The sequence below is a fragment of the Talpa occidentalis genome, unplaced genomic scaffold, assembly GCF_014898055.3.
Source record: "Talpa occidentalis isolate TD23 unplaced genomic scaffold, MPIMG_talOcc4v2.1 talOcc4.13, whole genome shotgun sequence".
Classification (NCBI taxonomy): domain Eukaryota; kingdom Metazoa; phylum Chordata; class Mammalia; order Eulipotyphla; family Talpidae; genus Talpa; species Talpa occidentalis.
The window spans coordinates 31,403,416-31,424,765 of record NW_023601322.1 but is presented as its reverse complement, the minus strand read 5'-3'; the positions used below and the strand labels follow the sequence as shown (position 1 = coordinate 31,424,765).

Here is a 21,350-nt window from a genome sequence, read left to right as displayed (position 1 = left end):
GTCCTTCTGCCTGCTCTGCTCCCCGCTCTGGCTCTGGTGAATTCTCTCACCCTCCCGCGCTTCTGACTGTGCCCAGTGCATGTATAAACAAAACAAACAAACAAACCAGCAAACAAATAAATAAAGCATGCCTCTATAAAAAAAAAAAAAGAAAACACTTGTAAAAATTGGTCAATAGGCAAAAGATATTTAAAATTCATATATGGTGGGCCTCCCCGGTGGTGCAGCGGTTGAGCACTGGGTTGCGAAGCTGCCCGCAGCCTCTGCAGCGCCAGTTCGATCCCCGGCTGCCGGGTGAGGGTCCCACATGGCCGCAGACCTCTCCTGCCGCCCGCTGCTCCCCTCAGCAGTGTACTTCGGTCCTTCTGCCTGTTCTGCTCCCCGCTCTGGCTCTGGTGAATTCTCTCACCCTCCCGCGCTTCTGACTGTACCCAGTGCTTGTATAAATAAACAAACAAATAAATAAATAAATCTTTAAAAAAAAAAAAAAAATTCATATATGGTGAATTTGCATGTTATCACAATCAAAAGTAGGGAAAATGATTAACTTTTTAATATAATGGTTATGAAGTTTTTATTTTTTGATTCTTGTTTGCATTGAGGAGCCAAGCTAAAGAGAAAATACAACGTCCTTTAAGTTTTGTTGAAAAGAAAACTTTTCAGACTATTGCAAACATACCTGTCTCTTTAACTCTTTTCTAAATTTGAAATAACACTAAATCTTTCTTTAATCAATTTCTGCAATGCATACAATGTCTCTGTTATTAATTCACAGATTTTAAATGTTTCTGGGACTGGAGAGTCTATTAATAATGTGCCCAGATTGCTCAGGTGATCTCTACAGTTGTCTCCCCAGGTCTTTGGAGACCCAATCCTAGTGCCTGAGAGGACATACTGCATAGTTCCTTTTGCATATAACTTGTTTCAGTATGTGCTTATAGAGCAGTTTTTAAGGCAGTGATTAAAAGCCTCCACCCTTAATTATCTCAAATTTTTGAAAAGCTTTCTTATGCTGATCAGAAGATATTAATACAATTCCTTTTTAATAAAAATATGTAGATATCATATAATAAAATCGATCAACAGCATCAAAAGTTTGAGATACAATTCTGAAAGGGGGCAGTTCATACAATAGAGACAAAGATTCAGTATGCGGAAATGGTAATAATTTTGCCTTCATTAGATTCTTGTTAGACTTGAGTCAACCAACTCTGCATGCAATTGTAAAGGAAGAAAAAAAAACTAAAGAACAGAGACAAAATGTCAGAAACTCATGGATTGTTGTTATATCCGAAAAATAAACAATTACTCAGGATTTTACAATGATTTAGGTCTCTGGGACTAGTCTTTTTAGAATATGTAAATCTCATCTTTCTATTTATTCATATTCATGTGCTTATACAATTTTAAGAAAATGTTCCTATACACTTTTCATTGTACCAATGAAATCTTGGTGCCAAGCCAAAAGATAAGTGTTAACTTTCAAAAATAATGAAATAGGTTATACATGTCTTTGGTTCATAACCTGTAGTCTAATCCTAGAACTCAAACCTAAATGATCATTTCATTAAAATGAAATACTAAAAAATAGATATTTCTTGAAAAATGAAATAATTAAAAATAATTTTACCATTTAGAATACTTATCAGTTGCCCCTAAATTTAATATTGAAGTGATAAACCTTGACTGAATAAAATAGAAATGTAAACTGAAAATAAGATAAAGCACAAGATATTTAAAGTATACATTAATTTTGTCACTAACAATGAAGAGGACCTACAGCAAAATTTAAATTTGGAAAGGGCAACTTAATATGTAATGTTATATTTCAAATTCTTATTTTCATTAAAAATAGTGGTCAAGGTGTTGGTAAATAAAATATGTATAGTTTAGAAGGACCAATTTAAAGGCACACATAAATCCCTTCCACCTTTTATGAGAAACTATAGAAGCATGAATTAAGAATATTCTGATTTTTATGTTTTTTCATAGATAAAATAATCTATTTTATTTAATATAAAATTTTAAATATGTAAACATTTTAATGCCTAAAGAAGCAGGTAAGAGTTTAGTGTATTTTCTTAATAGGGATTTTACAAAATTTTGGAGAAAAATTTGGTTAGAGACATTGATTACAATTTAACTTACTACATTCTTGAACCTACTTTTTAAATTGCATTTTTTATTGAGGTAATGTTGATGTACAAAATGTGTATTATTTATAGGAATAGAGGCACACCTCTTCGGATTGCCTGATTTTTAAATATCATGGAGAAACACACACATTCAGAAGACTCTCTGAGAAGGGGAAAATCTGATCCTTGGCTGTTATGTACTCTAGCAAGTTCAAGGTCTGACCCAATCTCCCTGGAACTGCAAGCAGGCAAAGTAGGAAAGACAATGTAGAGACTAGACTAAAAGATCTGAGAAACCAAAAATTGGAGCCATTGGTTGACCCTATTTATGTTGTTGTGAAACTAACATAAATGGACTTAATATCATGAAATGAAGGTCCTCTTGCTCCCTGATATACCTTGGTAAACTACTGCAGGACTAGCAGACCATCCTACCAGTACTAATGACTATTTTCTCCAATACAGAAGTCAAAAAACGTCTGCCCTTGACTGTAGGGCCACTTATTTCCCATAATGACAATATGAGAGAGCAGAAGGACTGGAAAGCTCTCCAAAGACGAATCAGATCTTTAAATTTTCTTGCTGTAGGTTGAGAATAACTAAGGTTGATCTCTTCAGCTGAGTAGCACGTCCTTGGGCAGGGCAGCATTGGGAAAGAATCATATTGGCTTTAGCAATAGAGCAAAAGGGACAGAAGGATAACATATGTGTCGCTTATGGGATCAAGCTTTGGGGTCATTGAATTTGACTGTTAAAAGAAATGAAATCTTATTCTGGAGACAAGATACATTGTTTAACTCAATTAAAAAGTATCAAGTCATGTTAAATTTAATTTTGTACTTTTACTTTAGCGTTGTCTGATGTTTCTATTAACCTAATCCAAATACATTGGAAAACAAAAGTTTTCAAGCAATTTTCACACTCTATTTCATATAAATTATTGTGGAAGAGTCAAAAAGGTAAAGAAACTTGTTCAATGCATAAAAAACCTATATATGTGATTATTCATTTACTAAATAAATATTTGTTAATCACCATGTGCCAATTTTAGAAGTTGAGGCCACAAACACTTAGCAAACTGATGGCATATCTAGGTACCTGTAATTTAAGTGGCACAATTAAAGTAATGTACTTTTGCATGGGGCCAATTTGCGTTTAGAGAGTTAGAGAGTGAGAGAAAGAACCAGCAAGAAAGAGGTATCGATTTGAAGCCTTAAATTATACTCTCTTCTGCTATAACACAAAAATGTTGAAAAAATCACAATGTTAACATCACTATGGAATAGATTCCATTATTCACTCAGTTCATTTAGGAGCATTCATGGAACATCTATTATGAAGTGTTATTATCCTATAAAGCAAATAATATGTTGGGTTTCTATAATTTCAAGTGTTTTTCTAAAATACAGTTTTATGTAAAATAAATTATGATATAAGGAATTAAGTTAAAAACTATTATTAAATGGGTTAATATTAATACTAGTGCAAAATTTTATCTTAACATTTGTATAATGCATACCATTAAAATTCTTGCTACTATTAATTCCATTTCTTAAATAGAAACTCATGTATTTGAACTAATGTTTGTTCTATGTATACAAGAATTCAAAATCTTTGTATCTTTTAACTAGGTTACTTTTTTATATCTTTTAACTAGGTTACTTTGTTTTATTTTCTATTTATACTTCATAAATCCATTTAAGCCCATCTGGAAAAGCAATTATTTCCAGGCATCAACTAATTTACTAGACTTCCTTCTCAATGGATATGTGGTTTCTACTTTAGACAACCAATTTCCATAGCAAATCAGGTGGATTTAGTTTCTGCATCCCTGTTTATACATAAGCTAAATTAAGAACGTTATCATCATAGATGTAGCTACTGGCCAAATAGAAGGTGCAAGACTTGGGAGTTACAATCACACAGGCAATTAGTGAAAACCATGTCCAGAGTAATTCGTTCCAAGCTACTTTCCTCCACAGAAGGATACATCTGAGCAGCCTTGTCATGCAGTGGAGTAATGGAACTCGGACAAGTGTACACTTAGAATCTATTCCTTGGCCATTTGCTTTTTTTGAAAAGTTACTTAATCTCAAGGCATCTGAAATTTCATGTGTATGATACGGAAATCATAATACTTACCCTGATCACATGAGTTAAAATGGGGAAATCTGTGTGAAAAGTACAAAGGTATTGTCATTCATATTAACCAACACTAATGGCAAGTAGGAAGCCTTGCTGTATCAGTAATATGCTATTCTAAACTTCGAGGAAATTCACAGTTGCTCGAGATAATTATTGAGTTCTTTGGGTGTCAAGTACTTACTAATGTCTGGCCCCATTTATATGAGAAAAAACAGAAGAAATTCTTATTTATTTTGCAGACTGCAAATAGCACCCATCTGTTCTCTGCACTGGAACCTGAAAGATTTAGTTTATACTTAACAATAAGGACAATTATATGGAAAGTTTGGCAGAGGCATCCCTTTCATGCTAACAGTAAGGCAACATAAAAAGCCTCAAAAGTAACTTATTGATTATGGTATATATATATATATATATATATATATATATACATATGTCAACACACATTTATGTGTATGTGTATTTATATGTGTCTGTTTATATGTGAATATGTATATATACTTAATAGTCAGTATTTATTTAGATGCTATTTTGAAGGAAAATCAGTTTTGGGTGAAGTGGTTCAGACTAGTCTACACTCAGCTCACTTCGTTCATTATAACACTAAAATACAATAAAGTAAAAAAAATAGCATGTTTTATGCAAACTTTACACAAAATTTATATGGAATTACATGGTATAATTACATATTAAATATTCAATTTACTCAAAATCACATAATTCTGGGGAAGAGAATGGCTTTATTTTCCTTTCTAGTTACCTCTCTGTCTGATGACACATGCACAACACACACACATAGAAACAAATAATTTGTGTTTTGGACATATCTGTTACTACTTTTCTGATAAAGCAAAAACTTCATATATAACATTCACAAACTCATTTTATATATTGCTTTCTGTCATTGGTCTTTATGTAATGTGTGTGAGTGTGTAAGTATATTTTTATGTAAGTATGTATGTATCTAGTGGAGAATTTAAAGTAATGTAATCATACTATCAATATATTGTTGATAAATTGTCTACAATTATTTTTGAAATACTATTGCAATTCCTTAAAAATAAAAACTCAAGTAGGTATCAATATAAAATATGAGTAAAATATGTCAAATAAAAGTTGAAACTAGTCAATACTTATCAGTCTAAGAAAATGGAATTCCAGAGAGCATCTCCTTGGAATTTATACAGTATGGGTAAGAATAAATTTTAGTTCCAAGGTTTTATATAATATTATAGTAATAATAATGGTTAATCCTGCCAGTATTAACATCTTTTCATTTAAAAGCACTTTGTTATAATACTAAAGAGAAAAAAACAATCACAGTCAACATTGCACAGAATGATGGTACTGGAGGACTAGCTTTTTTTTTTCCTATTTCCTATTTTTTTTATTTTATATATTTTTTACATCCTTTTTCATTTTTGCACAATATATGCATTTTCATCTTGGTTATAGTCCCCACACAATTCCCAATCCCCTTGTCCCGATCCCACTCCCTCCTACCCCCACCCCCTGCCCTGAAGTGCATCTGGTTTATAGTTGCTTATTGATAGTGAAGGCAAAGAAAAAGTAAAACCAGCTTTCGTTATATATCTTCTCACCAAAAGTGGTAGCACTGGTGGTTCCATGGTGGAATTCTAACCTGACACTTAATATTACAGTTAAGTGAGGACTTACTGTACAATTCTACCCAAAGTTCTAAAGGACACTCTCTGAACTGTTTTGTGGGGGCAAAGAGAACTCTGAATAATACTAAATATATTAAGATTTAAAGAAATATTATCTTCCAGTCATTAAAATCGGGTCACATATATAAAATTAAGTGTAAAATGTATTACAATGTTCAAAGCCAAGTGTTTCACTTAAAAGAATTTACATGGAGGATTCTGTCTACACACATGTCTATATATGGATTCTGTCTATACACATGCCTGTATATGGATCCCTTCAATGTCAGAAAATACTCAACACAATGTTCAGCCTTCTTCTGTTTGTATAGAACTAGAGGCTTGAATGCTAAGAAGTTCCTTAGGCACAGTACTCCTTGGATTAGATCATATGCAAAGATGTTCAGGGAAGTAACATTTAACCTCATACCTGAATGACAAGAAGGACCAGTATTAAGGACTTGAGAGGGAGTATCAATTGTTGCAGAGAAAGGAAGTCCAAAGACTCCCTTAGGTGACTAGGAGACAGGGCTATTCAGACACAGAAGGTCAGTGTGCCTGAGCAAATCTGGTAGAGTGATATGGGGTAAAGCCACAAAGGTAAAGACAGGTCATTTGTAATTTTGCATGCCAAAGCAATGCATTTAGATTTTATTTTGAGGGTCACAGAAGCCATTCGAGAGTTGAAGCAGGGGTGTAACCTGATTTACAGTTTTTAAAAGATCAATTCTTCTGTGAAGAATTGATTATAGAGGCGGGTACCAGTGAAAACAGGATCTCAAGGGGCAGGAATGGAGAGCTATGAACAAAATGCTAATTTTCTTAAAATGCATAGATTTTAAATAACTATGTCATTTTGTGGTTTATGTTTTAATTAACAGATATTTAAAAACACAGAAATTATCATGCTAGTGCCTATCAACTTTTGACTTTGAGATAGGCAGCTTAGCTTCATGAAGGATGGGCAGCTGCAGTGGGTCATCAACCTGCACTCAGATGGTGAGAAAGAGGCTTCAATACTCCAGTTCAGTACTCAGTGCCTCTTTAAACTACATGAGTAAGAAACACACCCTACCAAAGGGGTACTTTAGCTGCTTAAGGAAACAGTGAAGTAAGCACAAAAGAAAAATGTGGGGTGCAATATGGTACTCAATAATCAGCATGGACAATAATTGAAGGCACAATCATAAAAATAATCTCTATTTAGTCTGTGTCGATTGTGATAGTAAGGAAATTATTTCATTTAATTTACTCTTTAATATTGCCCCAATCTGAAACATGAAAAATCTGGTTAAATAATTTGGGCAAGTTTACATAGCTAATGAGTGTCATGATTCAATTCCAGTTCTGTTTGACCCAACATCCCCCTAGTCAATAACTTAATTGCATTAGTTTTCAAAAAGGGAGGGGTTGTCTTTATGTAATATAGTCAAGAAAGTGTTCACTAGAAGTTAGTGAAGAGTTAAGAGTTTCAGAGATAAGGGCCTCCCTGGTGGCACAGTGGTTGAGCGCTGGGTTGCGAAGCTGCCCGCAGCCTCTGCGGCACAGGTTCTATCCCTGGCTGCTCCCCGGCCACCAGAGGAGGGTCCCCACATGGCGTGCGGATCTCTCCTGCTGCCCGCTGCTCCCCTCAGCAGTGTACTTCAGTCCTTCTGCCTGCTCTGGTCCCCGCTCTGACTCTGGTGAATTTTCTTGCCCTCCTGCGCTTCTTACTGTACCCAGTGCTTGTATAAATAAATAAATCTTTTTTTTTTAAAAAAAGAAATGTCTTTCCAATAAAATTAAAAAAAAAAAGAGTTTCAGAGATAAGAAAGCAAAGCCAAGGCATCCCACAAAAATAAACAAACAAACAAGCAAATAATTAAATACATGAAAAGGAAGGTATGGGTGATGGAAAGGTGTAGAAGCACATAGTGGGGCAACCACAGGAAAAAAATATTTCCTTTGGGGGAGGTGACAAAGAATGACTACCTGCAGTTAGATATTATCATTGTAGTTATATGTTCTGGCTCTAGCCATCTTTTTTCCAACTGTAGAAGCAGAGCAGCTGGCAGTGGGGACCAAGACCTCAGGAATGACAAAATCATAAGGTAAAGGAAGCCTGGGTATCTGAAAGATTACACAGAAGGTTGCTCACTGATCAAGGTTATCCAAGGTATAAAGAACGACTCCTGCCTCTTTAAACTATAGGAATTTGGTTATTTGCAGCAGAACACAATTCTAGCCAATACAAAATTTGAGTGAATGTAAAATAGCGTTTCTCAGCTGGGTGCTTTTACCCCCCCTCCCCCTTCCCCCCCAGAGGGATGCTGGAAGATGTCTAGAGACATGTTTGGTTGCAACTAGAGGAGCATTACTGCTATCCAACGACGAACCCCACACAACGAAGGATTATCTAATTCAAATTCCAATAGTGCCGAGGTTGAGAAACTCTGCTACAAGAGTTTCTCAGCACGCAAAAAGCCCTCTGTTGTAGCATTTGAATGTTTAAGTACTTTTTCTTATAATCTTATGTAACTGCAGGATTTTGAACAAGAGAGTATCATAAATAAAAAGAGAAAGAAAGAAGAATAACCTGAGTTTTATGTAGAATAGACAACTGGGAAGAGGAATGATGGAAAACAGAAGTCTAGAGTTTAGAAGTTCAACTAGTAGACTGAATATGGTGGTGGAGACAGAAAGGGCAATCTCCTGACTTATTAGGAAAGAGTGTGATGATAGAATGACAGAAGTGGGTGATGGAGAGTTGAAGTAAATATTTCAAGACGAGGTATTAGGCTAGTAGAATGATAGAAAACATTTCTGTGAAAAAACCCTTTAAACTTATTTTACTTTATATTGTGTAAACACATTAACCCTCCCAAGAGTGAAAATAGAAGATCTAAATAGATCTTTTCCCCTTCTACCCCAAGTTAATAGGAAGCATTTGAGGACATCATACATGAAATAGCAACGTACCCAGGCCTAAGGAAGAAGTTACCCTCCCTAGTAAAAAATCACTATACCTTTCTCCAGGTTCCAAAAATGTGGTACAAGGAAAGGATACATTAATGAGATTGGAGAAGGATAAGTAGAATTGTCGAAAGAATCAAATAAGTATATAGAAACCCTGTTCCTGGGCCTCCCCTAGCGGCGCAGCGGTTGAGCACTGGGCTGCAAAGCGGCCTGCAGCCTCTGCAGCGCTGGTTCAATCCCTGGCTGCCGGCGAGGGTCCCACATGGCGCTCAGACCTCTCCTGCCGCACCCGCATTCCCCTCAGCAGTGTACTTCGTCAGTCTGCCTGTTCTGCTCCCCACTCTGGCTCTGGTGAATTCTCTCACTCCCCCACACTTCTGACTGTACCCAGTGCTTATATAAATAAATAAAATAAATATTTAAAAAAAAAAAAAAAGAAACCCTGTTCCTAGTTAAGCAAAGTAGGCAGATAGCATTGTGCAGAGCTTATTGGGAAAAACAGTCTTCATAATATCTTTAATTGAATTTTGAGAACGAGGATAAATATAGAGTTTGAGACCATGAAACTAGAACATTGCTTTTCATTGAAGATGAGTATGAAAAAAAGAATTGTGTTGAACTCACACAAAAAAAGCATCCCAGAACTTAGAAGCAGAAAATAAATGAAAACCAAAGACTATTGTCATGGTTATAGTGAAGTAAGCGTTCTCACCACATTCTGAGTGAGGAATAAATGGAAATTCTTAAATGAATTCATGGAATATACTCTGCCGAAGCTATATATTTTTTATTAGGTTGTGACTAAATAAACATTATGAAATATGCATAGAGCTATAATTCATAGGGCAGCTTCAGATTTGTTCCAGTCAATTTTGCTAAAACGCCATTATTTTCCTGAAGTCCTTACTTAAACAGTGCTCCCCAGTATTATTACATAGAAATACTCAAGTGGGTAGGAACTTGTGGGAACTACAGAAGAGGTCCTGGTCATAAGCATATTACAAAACCAAGTTTTAGCAAAAGTAGTAGTCTGATCCATTATTGCAAAAAGTTTCATTATTTTCTGAATGTGCCATATTTGTTTATAAACTTTCATAAAACCAAAGCATTTCATCTGTTTATTTGAATTTTTTTTAATTTATTTATTTATTTTATATAAGAACCGGAGTACAGGCCAAATGCACGGGAGGGTGAGAAGATTCACCAGAGACAGAGTGGGGAGCAGAACAGGCAGACTGATGAAATACACCGCTGAGGGGAGCAGCGGGCGAGACAGGAGAGGTCTGCTGTGCCATGTGGGACTCTCGCCAGCGGCTGGGATAGAACCAGCACTGCAGAGGCTGCAGATAGCTTCACAGCGCGGTGCTCAACTGCATGCGCCACCAGGGGAGGCCCTGTTTATTTGAATTTCTGTAAAGAATTACAAAGAATGATATACCACATATTTTTTAACCAGGGCATTCTTCCTAAAAGACATAAGTTTAGACTTGTATTAAGGTCTATTAGAAAGGATACCCACTTAGGAATCTGCCTGAGGTAATTTAATTGACTAAAATAAATATCAGTGACTCATACACAATACCCATGTGAGGAGTTTAATTCACTAAAGTACCTATTTGTATGATTGTTGTTGATGTGTAACAAACTCCGATAGATTATTATATTTTATAGATACTTTTTGCTATCAAAGTTATGCTATTTTGAGGACAGAGTTTTATTCAATAAAATAGGGGATTCAAGTTGCTTCCCAACTACCCGCAAGCATCCTGAAAGTTAAATAGCTTGTTTCTCCCCAAATGAAAGACTTAACTAAAATAAGCAGTATGAACAATCTCCAACTGTGAACTAATTAAAGACAATTCCCTTTCAAGGTTTTTTCACTAGATGTCATTTGTGATTTTATTTTGCTTTCCTTAAATTTGTCCTATTTTACATGCCCGTTCTTTCCAAGATTTATCTTAAAGTAGTATGATATTCTAACATTGGATGGCAGTGACAGTCTAATGGATCACACTTAAAGTAATATTAGGCTGTTTATAAATTTTGAAAAAGTAAAAAGATACCATGAAGCTAGCAGAAGAAGCTTGATTTAATGAATAGGTGACTTTACTTTTTCAAGCCCATTGCCATTATGTCCAAAAAGGCATAACTAAAGGACCACAGTTAAGGTCCCAACACCAAATGCTTTATTCCCTCCAATATCAATTTCTTATGCCCTACTTCCACTTAGATTGCTAAATGTTTAATGTTGAAGCCTGGCGAAAACAATTGGAAAATTACCTTAGGAGAAAAATCAAATCCAAAATCATATAGGTCTTAAAATATCTACATGACAGAAAAGTCAACAGAGTATAAAAAATGGTAAAGAAATACAATGAGACAACTCAAGGAAAAAAATAGAAATCAACAAAGGAGGAGTAATTTCTTCTAGAGTGCCATGAATAGCCTGTTAGCTTCTTGACCAGAGTCACCATTTTCTCATCACCTCTTATACTAAATTTCTTTTAAAGGCTATTAATTTATTGACCTGTTAAGTGTCAGGCACTGAACATGCATTATCTTATATGCAATATGGCAATTCTTTGAGTTAAAAAATATTTCTAAATTTTTATAGCAAAGTATGTTTAATAATCAGAAATGATTAAACCCAAGATCTGAATGGAGTCGATCTATGACCAAAAAGCCACATAACAAACTTATTGCTTTCTCTTCATATAACATTCACGCTTTAAAGCCTAATGCTCAAAGGGTCAGGAAAAAAAAAAAAGGACAAAACTAGCAGCAAAGTATAGCTCCAAGACATACAGCAGGGCTGAAGGGAAGGAAGAGGTCAAAACTGGAGAGGGTTTTATAGTTTTCTTTGTATAAGTCTTTCATCTCTTTTGTTAGGTTTATTCCCAAGTATTTGATTTTTTTATAAAATCAGTTATAAAAGGGATGGTTTTCTTGATTTCTTCTTCTTCAGATTGATTGTGTATAGGAAGGCTACTGATTTTCATGTGTTGATTTTGTATCCTGCTACTTTACTGAACTGATTTGATTATTTTGAGTAGTTTTTCTGTGGAGTTTTTAGGGTTCTCTATGTATATTATCACATCGTCTGCAAATAGTGATAGTTTTACTTCTTCTTTCCCTATCTGGATTCCTTGTATGTCTCTCTCTTGTCTTATTGCCCAGGCTAGGACCTCCAGTATTATACTGAAGAGAACTCATGCCATTTGCAGCAACGTGGATGGAGCTAGAAGGAATTATGCTCAGTGAAATAAACCAGAAGGAAAAAGAAAAATTTTGGATGGTTTCACTTATAGCAGGAATATAGGGGAGCCAAATAAGTCACCAGTGTAAAAAAAATAATAACAGTACAAAACACAACAAAGCAAAAACAATTACAAATCAGAGACATCCTGCAGGGGAGGAGGAGGGAGAAGGATCAGAGGGAGGGAAGGGACTAAGGTGATGATGCATGGGTGCATTGGGGAAGGAGATTCTACACCTGAGGGGGTAGGGGGAAGCAAATATTATTTAAAAATGAACAATGATGTAAAAAATAAAAATATATATATTAAAAAAAGATCAATAAGAAAAAAAAAAAAACAGGGGAGGGAAAGGGCCTCCCTGGTGGCACAGGGGTTAAAGACAGCGTTATCAAGCCACTGCAGAACAGATTCCATCCCTGACAGCCGAGGAGGTGACCCACATGGTGCAGCAGACTTCTCCTGCCTCCCCTGCTGCTCCCCTCAGCAGTGTATTTCAGTATATCTGCCTGTTCTGCTCCCCATTCTGTCTCTGGTGAATCCTCTCACACACACACCCCTCCTCCCATCCCCCACCCCCACCCCCATCCCTGTACCTCTGGATTACCCCCCAGTTCTTGTATGCATAAATAAATAAATGTTTTAAAAAAAAGTGGGGAGGGAACAGCACAGGGACTATGTAATGGTTTGTGGGTGACATGGTGGTGGAAGATTTATGGGGATTACACCTGAGGGGTGAAATCAAATATTGCACAAAATGAACAACAGTAACAACAATAATTCATGTCAATAATTCTTGACATGAATTTTTAACAGTGTGATATCCATAGGAAGGGGAGGTTCCAGGTTCCCTGCTCCACTCAAGGAAGGGTGAGCTGAGCAGGGAGGAGAAGCCAGAAAACACAGGTAGGAAGGAGGGAGATCACATGGAAGGAGGCACTTGGAACAGCGAGGCATGTGGAGAATCTATGCTTGCTTCTTGGCCTTGGACTTGTACCAAGGATTTGGGGGATAGGGAAGGAGACAATTGAGAGAGACAGAGACGTGGGTGAGAGACTTAAGGGAAGGCTGACAATGCAGCCTTTATCTTGACTTAGATTTTGGTTTTGGTGTTCTCCTTCCAAGCTTGTCTGGCCCCTTCTGCCCCTTCCCTATGATTCCCCACCAGAAGATGCCTTAGACTTGTGACAAGCTTTCAGGCTTCAGTGGCCCTGCTTTGGGCTAACCCTGATTGGCTGGGCATTTACCCATGAGAAGATGGGTAACTTTGGTTGTTTTGGTTTTTTTTGAACTATTTTAGCTATATTCTTTCTCTTCTCTTCTATTTATTGCACACTAATTGTATTAAAGTTATTTTCTGTTGAAGATCTCATGCACTAAGAGTATCTTTGCCTTATGTGGCAGATGCAGAACCTGTTTAGAGCAAGCAAGTTTGGGTGTTCTAAGGTGCCCCTCACCCTGCCCAATAACATATTATTTTTTTTAAAGGTTTGGACCAATTGTTTCAGTTTCATAGTTTCTGCCATCTGGTTCTTTAGCAACCAAAAAAAAAAAAAATCCTCATGATTTCATTCATAAACCTTCTGTTCTTTCCAAATTGGTGTTACTCATTATTTCTCTGCCTTTTTTAAAAAAAGAATGTTTTTATAAGAGTTTGAGCACATACCACTTCCCAAACATGGACCAGGGACATTCATATTAACAAACTGTCTCCATTAATTCTGCATCTTATGCCTTATTAATATAGTCTTCTTGGGGATAATATCCTTGTACTCTGCCATATAAGTAGAAGCATTTACAAAAAGCATTATGTTGACCAAACACTCTGAATTCCTTCCAGAATTTTAATAGCATTTGTATGAAACACTGACTGCTTCGATCTATGGGTTCCCCAACATTTCTCAGCCCTGTTGCAATTTGAAAGGGCCATGAATCTAGTTCCGACCAAGCATATAAGAAACATGAATCAAGTTGAGATTAAGACATTTAACAGGTGGTGTGTGATCCTCCAATTTTCTCTTCTATATGCCAAGAGAACACTGTGCACTTAAGTTGAGATAGCAGAACCAGAAGATAGAAATGAACTGAATCCCTTGTTTCTCTGTGGAGGTGAACTAGCCCTAGAGCCATCAAATCTCAGTGAACTTGTGTGAGTTAGAAATCAATATTTGTAGTCCTAAATCACGAAGAAAATTGTCACTGGAGGACAACTTAATCTTACCTGATCAAAATGGGGAATTGGCATAAGTAGTAGGGAACTACTGTTAAAAACAAAACAAAATAACTAAAGCAAAATACGTGACATTTGGTGAACATGGATACTGGAAAGATCATGATTCAGTAAGTGGCACTGTATTTGATAATGCTGTTGCCTCTGCTACCTTACCCTGCTGATCGCATGATTGTAGGGGAATGCTAAACACTGGAAAATGGAACTTGAGGACTATGTGCTGGCTACTACTGGCTGCATTTGCAAAGTAATACAAGATTGAGATGATTTAGCATAGGAGTATCTCAGCCCCAAAACAGAATTTAAGACAAGGCATAGAATAATAGACCCTCAACAGCAGAAGATAAAACTGGAAAACAAACAATTAAACCCTGAAGACAAAATCCTATTAGCCTTGGGGACAAAGACCAAACTAAGAGAGAGGCCCTGCTCACCTCCCACCTCCTTCCCTCCCCACCACACACAACAGAGTTTATTTGTTTTAAAACCTATCACCAAAGAAAATGCCTCAGGGGATAAGTGCAACTAAGAACCACATGTTCTTTCTTGAAGGTGACAACCTCAAGATGGCTCTCTTAAAAAGAGCTATGCCAGGGAGCAACCCACATGGCGCAGGAGAGCTCTCCTGATTCTCTCACTGCTCCCCTCAGCAGTGTACTTCAGTCAATCCGCCTGTTCTGTTCGCCTCTCTGTCTCTGGTGAATCCTCTCACCTCCCCCTCCCACACCTCTGGCCTGTACCTCAGTTCTTGCATGCATGGGTAGGTGGATCTTTAAAAAAAAAAAAAAAAGAGCGACATAGGAGATGAGGTAAAAGGAAATATTGAAAATGACTCACATCATACTAGAGTTGTGATTCTTGACAATCAAACAAAATAGTGATACAAAGTCCACAGGGCTTTTGAAAGTCACAGTGAAAAAAAAAAGTAACAATTGAGTTTGTGAAATGTGGGCCTTACTGGTCCTTGGACTTCCAACCTTCCTTAATTAAGAGGCTGTACAGCGCTACTGAGGGCGTATTCCATAACAGCCACTTGAGACAGGTTTAAGACAGGTTTTCTTCTTAAAAACCAGAAGAAACTCCTAGAATCACCAAGAACAATGGACAAGATAATCTCCCAGAGAGCACCCATAGACCTAGCACACTCCAGGTCTTACCTGGGAATAGATTCCCATTCCCAGATTTGGGGAGTCTTTGCAATGACTGCCCAGTAAGATTTCAAGATTTCAGAATTACTAGGAGCCAGAGACTGCTGCCTAGCTCCCTTTCTTTCTTTTTCTGGAATCTGTTTACTGGTTATATTCTATCTAATTTCCACAAGTAAAAATTGAACATAACAGGGCTAAGAAAATACAGAAACTGGTCTTTATATTTAATCATTCTGAGTTTAGAGACCATGCCATAATTCCCACCATTCCCATAATTCAAAGTCTTGAACTTTGAAATTGATGCAGTGATTAGGTGGGACTTTATTTATTTATTTATTTTAAGATTTATTCATTTATAAAAGAACTGGGGTACAGGCCAGAGACAGAGTGGGGAGCAGAAGAGGCAGAATAATGATTCAGTAAGTGGCACAGTAAGTGGCACAGTTTTCAGTCCAAAAACACTGCTGAGGGGAGCAGCAGGCGAGACAGGAGGGGTCTGCAGCGCCATGTGGGTTGCTTCCTGGCCATCTAGGAATCAAACCAGTGCTGCAGAGGCTGTGGACAGTGTCACAGCGCTGAGCTCAACCCGCTGCGCCACCAGGGAGGCCCTGGGTGGGACTTTAGTTCTCACAGGGACAAGTCACAATGATGGAGCAAAGGGACATTATGTAACCAAAAAGGTTATCTGTAATAATTGCTGACCCCAGAGTAAGCACATATGGCTGCATCTCCCCAACCCCCACATGTTTTTTCCCAGTCCTCATGCTTGAAGCCACATATCTAGTTCTGGCAAATGTACTATGAATAGAAACAATATGCATTATTTCCAGGCTAAAATATTTAAGTGTTAGTTTGCCATCCTTCTGGTCTCTTCCCGGCCAACACAACTGTATAGGTTTCAGATTGAGATGGAGGATTCCCAAGAAGGAGACAATTTGGTTCTTTACATGGAGGAAATTTGTCCAAGAGAGTAAACTGGATCTGCAGTGGATATTATAATACAATAATTTATGAAATATATGGATATGATATGGAAACCAGAAAGCAAATTGTTAAATATCAACTGATTCAGGGTTCTTAGAAAGTTGGAAACTCATCTTCAGCAGTGAACAGATGAACAAAAACAGGCTTAGTTTTTACCCCAGAAATTCTAAAAAGTTGGAGATATTGTTAGACATTTAGGCAGGGAGGGAAATGCCTAAAGAAAACTAAATGGCCAACTCTACCCAGGACCCCAGGAAACATTTGCCAGAGCTAATAAAGCCCCAGCCAAGAATTGAACAAAGGGAAGAAAGGAGCCCCCACCCCAAGCTACAGGCAGGCCAACAAAGCTCCAGGAGAGCAAGAAGCACCCAGAGCAGGGTTAATTCTAAATTGGCAGGTTTCTGAGCCATAAAACTTTTCCCTGAATGTTTCCCCCTCCAAAGGGAAAGGCAGAGTTGCCTGACAGCATAGCAACTCAAGTCAAATGCTCTCCCTTGCCCCAAACTGCTGCAAGGACACAGTAGAAGGACAAGTGACTTAGAAACTGATGCCTGGACCAAGAAACCAATACCCTGGGAGTGCCTGCTACAGTGTACCCCAGGAAGAGATGGAGTAAACAAAAATTTTGCACCCCATTTAAGGCCAGAGATCCTCATCTTCCCTGGCAGTTGTTCTTACCTAAGTCTTTGCATGCCTGGACCTCTTTCTTGATGTAACTTCATTCTGCTTCTAAATTAACTTTGCTCTGGCTTCTGCTGAAAACTTGGGTGTGAATTCTTTTCACACCCTAGTCAAGGAACTATGAGTAACACAAAATTTTAGGAACCCCAAGACCTGACTATAGTACTACATAATTCAGAATGTGAAGAGATTTGTGTGAATAAAAGAGTATTAACTGGAAACTTCAAAGAAAGCTCTGAAGGCTCCAGAACTCATTCCTCATCCATGAAATCTGAAGGCTATTTCTATCTAGTTCAAGTTTGGAATTTGGTCAAGAGAAACTATCAAGATAGTTTTCTTAGCAACAGAAAATAGCATTATCAGAGGTTCACAAACAAAATAGAAATGTAGGGCTATCTTTGTATAATGAGATCTCCATCTTCTCTCCCTGACCTTTTAACCCCCAATAATGTGGATCTCCTTCCTCACTATCGGTACATGTAGGGGATTAAGTTGTCTGAATAAACTGACCAACCAAAAGAAAACATTTCACATTTAGATATTCCCAAAATGATAGGCTTGCCCACACTGAACACTGCATACTAAAGACCTCCAGTCAACTGACCACACACACAGTCTCCAATTATTTTAATAACTCTCAGCTGAAGATATGAACTATTTGAAAAATACTTCTAACACACACACACACACACACACAAAATTAAAATAATCATGGAAAAATCCTAAATATAACAGATTTTGCAAGACAGCAGAAAAATGCAAACAAATTTATAATTAATATTCTTCAAGATAAGGGAAGTTCTAAATAATAAAAAAAAATCTTGGAAAACTTTAAATAAAATGTTTCTTTTGGAAAAGTTTGAAAGACAAAGTTGAAAGTATCACTCAAAAAGTAGACTCAAAAGCTGCAGAAAATGCAAAAATCTTCAATTGAAGAAAGTTATCATCCTAAGTTGTTTTTCATTTCTGTATCAGCAAAATTGGGATAATCATAACATTCATATTAATAATAATGCCTTATTAAACACCCTGCAGTTACTCTCTGCCCATGTAGTTATGGGATAAAACTGATTAAAAATGAGTTAATGTAAACACTTAGAAAGATGCCTGGAACAAAGTAAACACTCAATGTATATATTAACACAATTAATAACAGTAATAGGATTATTATGAAGGTAAGAATACATACTCATAAAACAAGAGAAAAAGTAAGGGGGATGGGGAGTAGGTTAAAAGGATAGTATATATGCAAAAAAAAGGTCTCCAAACTAATGACATATTCTGAGATTTAAAATGCCCAACTCGCATATGACACAATAAATTAAAATAGACCCATGCCAATAAAGATCATCACAAAATCTTACAGTATGAGAAATAAAATAAAATCTTAACATTTCCAGAGAGGAAAAAGGAAATAATAAGTAAATGCCAAAGTTCTGAAATGGCATCAGAATTCAAGAATTTTAGAACTCTTAGCAGCCAGAAGACATCACAAACCAGAAAATAATGGTTCAAAATTACAAAGGGAAATGTTTATAAACCTAGAAGTCCACATCCAAAGAATTATCAATCATCAAATAAAATCATTTTTAAATATTTGAGGTGGTTAAGTTTTTTTAAAAAGTTCACAAATTTTGTGTTTTTTCCCAATCAAGATATGGTATTTATTTTCCCCACCCTTTGAATATGGGCATGGCCTTGAATAATGACCCAGCAGTTAATATATAAAAGGGGAGTCTCAAAAAAGTGGTAATGTACTGGGGCTTGTCCAATCACACCCTTGGGAATCCAGAAGCCACATGAACAAGCCCAAGCTAGTCTCCAAAGGTGAGAGATGACATGAAGAGACTGAGGTCCCAGTCATTTCAGTCATCCCAGTTGAAGCCCTAAACTTGGGGGTAAGGAATGCTGACTCAGTGCCACCCAAGTGAACCCATATCTGAACAATCAAAATAATTGTGTCCAACAACAGAACTAACAAACAATTGTTTAAGTCACTAAGTTTGGGAGTGCCCTGTTACACGTCAAAAGTTAATATATAGGGCCTCCCTGGTGGCCTGAATTCAATTACCAGCCAGAGAGCTAACCCACATGACCTCTCCTGTCATGCCCACTGCTCCCCTTAGCAGTGTATTTGAGGAAATCCACCTGCTCTGCTCCTTACACTGTCTCCGGTGAATCCTCTCACCCCCAGCACCTCTAGCCTACATCCCAGAGCTTCACAAAAATTTAAAAAAAAATGCTTTAAAAAAGTTAATAGATAAACCCTCACATTTTTTTAATGTTTTAAAAATGTTTACCAGGAAAACATTTCCCTCCAAACAAAAAAGATCATAGACTTGGTTGCAGGAAGTAGTGGAAATTAATATTACCTCAATAAAAAATAATCCCATAAAAACTGATTCTTAAGAAAGAAAACAAAGGGGTGTCCCTGGTGGCGCAAGGGGTTAAGCACCCCACTATGAAGCAATCCGCAGCCTCTGCAGCACGAGTTTGGTCCCCGGCCGGCCAGGGAGAAACCCACATGGTGAGGCAGACCTTTTCTGTCTCGCATGCTGCTCCCCTCAGCAGTGTATTTCAGTCAGTCTGCCTGTTCTGTTTCCCACTCTGTCTCTGATGAATCCTCTCAACCCCCATACCTCTGGCCTGTACCCCGGTTCTTGTATGTATAAATAAATCTTAAAAAAAAAAAAAAAAGAAAACAAAGAAGTAGTGAGGCTAACAAAGGAGTGGCAAAAAACATTCTCAGGATGATTTTGAAAGGCATACACATGTCAACCACTAAGCAAAAACAAGGGCAATAAGTCAGACTGGGGAAAGAGAGTGTCAGCAGGGAGTATTGTGGGGGAAAAAATCACCAATTTGAATTTCTTTTAGGTGTATAAAAAACTAGGCAAAAAATACAAAGAAGCAATTATTAACATTTAGGGGGGGAAAGTCATACACATAAGGGAAAGTTGACATGCTATACACTTTAAACAATAATTGCACAGTGTAATAGTTTAATACAGAAATAAAAACAAGAGAGTAGAGTGGAAGGCTGTCACTTAAAAATGTGATGATAAAATGTGATGGTAAAACTTAAAAATGTGATGATAAACACCAGATTTTAAAATGAATGTTTCTCAAGATGGGCAATGAGGGGTGTGGAAGAGAGAAATAGGAGACACGTGCTCTTGAGGTACAGTTTAAAACTTTGATTTATGCAAATGTATTTGTTTAGAAAAGGATTATTAAATTTAAATTAAGGGTTACAGATACATGGTAATGGCAGCATATCTTCCTGTATATAGACAGCAATATAATCTGTGGACATAACTGAACACCAGATATTTGAAGGCACTGAAGAATGACCAAAAGCAAGCAGAAACTGGAAAAGATGGGGCGAGATCTTTGTTGACACAATGTTTTCTTGTAGGAGATGGGTGGAACAAAATTTTTCCCACTTAAAAGGAAGATACAAGTATCTAGAGTTTGTACAAAGTCCGATAAATAATCAGAAATCACGGCTCATAGAGAAAATGAAAGTTAGTCAAAAGAAACAAAGCCAAAGATGACCTTGGTGATGAAATTTCAGAAAGGGTTTAAAGAAACTGTATATAAATAATTCAAGGAATTAGGGGAAAATGGAAATAATGAGTAAAAAATATGAACCCATTCGAGGGGAACTATAAAAATATGAAAAATATTAATAATGTAAATGAAGTAAATATTCCAATTAAAAAGTAGAGTTTGTTAGACTCAACTACACACTGCCTACGTGAGATGAACTTTAAATATAAAGATACAAGGAAACAATGTAAAGAGACATGTCATGCAGATATAAGCAAAAAGAAATCAGGGTTATATCAATTCAGACAAAGTACACATTAAGATAAAACACTCTCAGTGACTATAAAAAAGACATTTCACAAATATAAGTCTTGTTGATTGGGCAGCTATAAATACCAAATGTATATATGAATCTCTGAAAAGATTTCAAATTACATGATACAAAATTGACAGAACTAAAAGGGAAAACTTTAGAAAAATATACAGTCATATAGAAACATCAATTCCAAAGAACACCTGCACCCCTATGTTTATAGCAGCACTATTTACAATAGCTAAGCTTTGGAAACAGCCCAAATGCCCAAAAATAGATGACTGGA

The 21,350-nt window shown here is 36.7% G+C and overlaps 1 protein-coding gene across 1 annotated transcript in view; it reads right to left on the bottom strand.

Annotated features, from left to right (window-relative positions):
* The window catches only part of CCDC178 (coiled-coil domain containing 178), a 305,310-nt gene that overhangs the window by 158,388 nt on the left and 125,572 nt on the right, over positions 1 to 21,350 (bottom strand). The gene's annotated exons all lie outside the window — the stretch shown is intronic.